Source organism: Belonocnema kinseyi, chromosome 7, assembly GCF_010883055.1.
Source record: "Belonocnema kinseyi isolate 2016_QV_RU_SX_M_011 chromosome 7, B_treatae_v1, whole genome shotgun sequence".
In the NCBI taxonomy this organism is placed as follows: Eukaryota; Metazoa; Arthropoda; class Insecta; order Hymenoptera; family Cynipidae; genus Belonocnema; species Belonocnema kinseyi.
The window spans coordinates 108,610,095-108,615,661 of NC_046663.1; the positions used below are offsets into that span (position 1 = coordinate 108,610,095).

Consider the following 5,567-nt stretch of genomic DNA (forward strand, 5'->3'; position numbering starts at 1 on the left):
AGCTATCTAAGGATGGTACTATAGAACGCCACCTCAAGGTAGGCCTAGTGGCGCCATCTCTTGGTCAGGCCGGAAACTTATCAATCCACCCTCGTATATAGTAGTGAACCACTGTGAGCACATAAGGTCGAAGTTGAATAATTTCAAATTTAATTTTTTTTAAATAAACAAATTGATATTTCAATTGTATTGTTTCACAGTATAATTTCGAAACGAAATATTAATTTCAAATATATTTTTAATTGAATAACGTTAAAAATTTTAATTGATATCAAATTGAAACAGTTTTTAAATCAGTAAATTGATTTAATCACATTCAAGAATATCAAATATCAAATTTGAAACGTTAAAAATTTTATAAGTTCAGTAGTTATTTCTTTATTTACAACTTGGATACATAGCCTATAGTTAATTAATCAGATGAGAAGACTCAGCAGCTTTACAATGGACTATGAATCGCTTTTGTAAAATTAAACCTTATTTTAAAAAATTACCCCCTGTAATGAAAAAAAGTATTTAAAAAATTACTAGGCTAGATTTTGTTATATTTTTTTGCTTTCCAATGTGATATAAACACTTTTGTAAAATCAACCCTTATTTTAAAAAGCAACCCCCTGTGCTGCAAAAACATATTTAAAAAAAAGAAACTATCTAAATGGAAAACACTTATAAAATATTAACACGGTATTTTTAAAGCATAACTAAGGAGCAAAATTATGGCTGATGCAGACTGATGCCAAAAATGGTATACATTAAATTCTGGGATTTTTGTGCTCCTAATTTTTGTATTCTTCCTTTATTTTCCAATGCCATATAAATCGCTTTTGTAAAATTAACCCTTCTATAAAAAAGAAACACCCTGTAATGAAAACACGTATTGAACAAAGTCGATATCTACATAAATGGAACTTACTTATAAAATAATAACATGGTATTTTTAATCCTAATTATTTCTCATCAAAGTTATTTTTCAGTCTAGGTGTGTTAATTTTTTCATATAGTTATTAAAACTATTTTTAAAGATAAGTTGAAATCATGTTAAAATTCTAAAAACCACTTTTGTGAACAGGGATTCTGGGGATCTACATGTATGTTTTAAAATACTTTTTGGCTTTTATCTGCGTTTTATCTTTGATCTTTTATCTAGGAGAACCATTTTCCCAAATCACATTTAAAAAAATGCATCCCATTCTGTACAAAATTGTCATATAATACCAATAAAATTAACATTAACTTCACGATAAGGGCAGTTTTTTTGAGTTAATAAAACTTGATTGTTTACAGCATTGAGTCGATTAAAAAATCAAGTGAATACTGTACCTGGATAACGTTGAACTTGTGTGGGTTTCCCTAATTCAGTTGTTCAGAAATGTACATAGTGTACCACTAATCAAATTCAGACGAATTTTGCGATAAGAGTAGTTTTATGGGGATACTAAACCTTGATTCCTTACAACATTGAGTCGATAAAAAAATCATGTGACCGATCTACCTAGATAAGGTCGAATTTATATGGGTTTCACTAATGTAGGTATCCAAAAATGTAATATTTTACTGCCAATCAAATTCAGACCAATATGTTCGAAATTCGAGAAGTTTTTATAGTAGCAGAGTCGAAAAGATTCTCAAAGACCTTCTCATCAAACTAAGTCATATTTTACGTTAGGAGTGGTTTCCTGGGTCAGTTGGAACATAATTCCTTACCATGTTAACCCGCTGGAAAAATCAAGAAACCGAACTAACTTAATAAAATCGAATTTTCACAAGTTTGAATATTGAATATTTATTAGCAGAAACACCACGACCCTGTATTTGAAGGAGATAATAAATTGGCGACTTGATATTATTTGACAATTATGTACAGAAAGAAAATGTGGATGCCCAGCATCCCTAGTCACACGACTGCTTTTTAGGGTTTTAAAATTATTTCAACTTATCTTTAAAAATAGTTTTAATCACTATTTGAAAAAATTATTTTAGAAAAAGTCTTCTCTCAAAAAATTTTCAATCATTCTGAAAATTTAGATTGTTCGTTATATCAAAATAAATTTTTCTCGTTTAAAATTTGTTGTTCTGGAAGTTGTTTAAAGGCATTAAAAGATGCAATCGAAAAAGGAGACTGAAAAATAATTTTGTAATATGCTTTTTTATATCAGGGTTAATTTTACAAAAGCGATTCATATGTCATTGAAAAATAAAGAAAGAGAAGAAAAATCCTAACAGTTAATGCACACAATTTTTGGCATTAGTCTGCAGGTTTGTATTCGGATACAAATACGGGGTTTGTTTTTGTAGAAATTAGAGGCGAAGAATAATTTTGCTCCTCATTTATGCTTCGAAAATACTGTGTTAATATTTTAATAGTATTTTCCATCTAGATAGGTTCTTTTTTTTTAAATACGTTTTTGCAGCACAGAGGGTTGCTTTTAAAAATAAGAATTTATTTTTAAAAAGTGTTTCATATCACATTGGAAAGCAGATAAATAGAAAAATAAAATAGCCTAGTCATTTTTTAATACTTTTTTCATTACAGGAGGCAACTCGTTTTAAATAAGAATTGATTATACAAAAGCGATTCATAGCGCATTGTAAATCAGAAAATAGCAAAAAAATCTAACCTAGTCAGTTTTTGTAATTTCATGATTTTTTTAGAGGGTGCCGCTAAGTTGACGGCAAGCTAGCGCCGCCCTTTTTTCTCAAAAACGAATAGTCATTATAATGTCATTATATGACATTTTGTTTTTCGTTAGTGGCGCCGCTGAATTGTCTGACCTTAATTTATCCATACTGCCATGTAAAGCACATTTTTCTGGCTTGTTTCACTATTTTGCTTAGCACATTATTGAAACCTTATTCGTTTTTGTAATAATTTCCTGTCAGGGAAATTTGTCTAAATGTCAAGGAAAAGTCAGGGAATTGTCAGGGAAATTGAAATATTCAATCTTGTGGCCGCCCTGACTTTGAATGACTTCCAGATTAAACCATGTCAAATAGAAGCATTAATTTTTGTAATATAAAAAATCTTAAAGACGAGAAAATATTTCATATCAGAAATCCTTCCGAATTAACAAGAATCCAAATAGAAATGATTCGGGGTTTGAAAAGCATAAGTTTGAAATTAAACAGAACAGAAAATTAAAGTTTTTCAACTGTGTAAGAAGCTGAATTTACAACAACAAAAACCTAGAACCTAGAAATTATTTCAAATTGAAAAAAAAACTTTGAATGAATAAAATTGTTCAATTCAGGAGTTCAAATTTTTTGTCTCACTTTGAAAATAATGGAAGTAGATGAATTAAAACTTTTAGGAAGAGATATTTCACACGTGGATTAATCCCTTCATTGAATGGTTACATACAAGCGCCCGTAAAATTGGAAGCTAATTTATTTTTTGTTTATTCAAAGTATATAGACATTCTAAGGATTTAAAAACACTTCCAAATTAAATTGGTCTTGTTAGGAAGGAATTCGAATTCAATTATTTTACTGGAATTAGTGAAGTAGGAATTAATTTTTAAACCTTTTTCTTATCTTTGAAAATATTTCATAGCAGAGTTTAATTATTTTCATCTTATTGATATTTAATGACATTTTTCTCTGTCTTCATAACCCAGTGGACACACAAGTCCTAAACTTGTCCTATACACGTCTTTCGGCGGACGTCTTAAGGACGTCCTAAGGACCTTTTTAAGACATGAAAAGATCTAAAGGATGCCTTAAAGACGTAAAATCATATGACATAGAGGTACATTCTAAGGACGTCTTTAGGACGTCCCGCTGCCCACTGGGAAGTGTCTAATTTTTCTAAGGTGGAACTGTCAGAATGATAATCAGAATTTTTTAATTATCATTTTTTTAATACTAAAAAGGCCTAGAATTAAAAAAATTTTCATATAGTTTTACGTAATTTTTTTACAATACTATTTTGTTCAATTTTTGTATGCTCATGGATCACAGCGCAAAAGAAGCTCAAAATAGAGGAAATAGGGTAATTTTCTCGTGAAAATAGGGGAAAGATTAAACATTTATTTTTACATGTCGAAAAGAACAAAGTATCTTTTTATTAGAAAGGTTAAATTTTTTTATAATTGTCAAGTAATTTTCAATGACTTCTGTCATTAAAAAACTTGCTTTTAAAAATTTGATATACTTTGGGCGTTGGAAATCCATTTACAGTGATATAAAAAAGTCTGAGGTAAAATAAAATTTGTTAAATACACTATTTTCATATGCTCAGTAGAGCTAAGTAAAAACGCTAAAACTAATCGGATCATTTGAGCTAAAGGACAAGAATTTGTGATAGGACATCCGAAACAAGTAAAGAAAAAAAATTGAAAACAATTAATATCTTCTGTTCTCGTTTTCAAACTAACAATTTAAAAAGATTTTAATAAAAAAAGATTCTGCCTCATTTAGAATGGTTTGAAAATGTAAAAAAAAACATGTTTTTTGGGGTGATTCTTTTTCGTGATGCTTATAACGTTCCAAAATCGCAAGAAAAATGAAATCTCAAAAATTTTAAATCACGAAATTTTTTTTTTCCGAAACAGCAAAATGATGAAATTTTTCTTTGGTTCAAACCAAAATTTTTTAAATGAGTGCATATGACTCAATGCAAAAAACGTGTTTTTGCACATTTAAAAAACATTGTTATTGAACAAATTTTTTTTATTTTTGTACTTTTTTATTATTGTTGACTAGTAAAGGTTATAAATATAACAAATTCGTCATAATGTCGGAACCACTAGGGGATATTTTGAAATTGAAATCCTTAACTTTTATTGTTTTAAAATGTATTCACTTTAATCGAACTCCGATCCATACCCCCCCCCCCCCCCCCCCCCCCAGCTCAGACGATTTGCTTTATTTTAGTAATTTCACTTCGCTCTACTCTTTAGTGCTTTTAAGAAGTGTTCACTATCTAATACTAATATAAAAAGTACAATATATTTTTTTAAACGTTCCCATTTTTATTGGTTAAAAACTTCTGTCTTCAGTTTTAAGAGTATTTATTTGTAATGGTTCAGCACTGGACACGCGTATTTATAAAAGAATTACTTAGATGCTATAATTGCTTTAATTATTATTCAAAAATAGGTTCACTGACTAATTTCAGAGAATTTTTCGCACAATACAAATTTTGTATTTCAAATATCATATATTTAAAGAGAAAAGGGAAGAAGGGAAATTTCAAGAAAAAAGAGAAGACTGTGCACCTTGTATGCTTTAAAATTTAAAAAAATTAGTAGATGTAACAATTAATTACACTAGAAGTGAGACCATGGTCGTGGGGGCTAAAGCGTAGGCTTTGGACCCACTCCGTCGGCTTGCGGATTCAATTCCCGCCTCGCACTCTGGAAGAGCCTCGGCGGCCCATGCGGTGAACACTAGCCTTGCAAGGGAGTTGTTCATCTCTGGAGAGTCGTGGGACCGGTACCTCTAGAGGAAAAGTTTCTCTTAGTATTTAAAGCTGTTGCTCTTGGTGGTTCGGAACCCACCTTAAACTGTAGGTCCCCTTCCCACCACCAAGCAAGTGTGTGGGGGTGTGTAAAGGAATAGGGAAGAAG

General features: G+C 30.3%; 1 protein-coding gene across 3 annotated transcripts in view; it reads left to right on the top strand.

The window, feature by feature from the left end:
- Positions 1-5,567, top strand: part of LOC117176985 (septin-1) — a 14,884-nt gene that overhangs the window by 6,050 nt on the left and 3,267 nt on the right. The gene's annotated exons all lie outside the window — the stretch shown is intronic.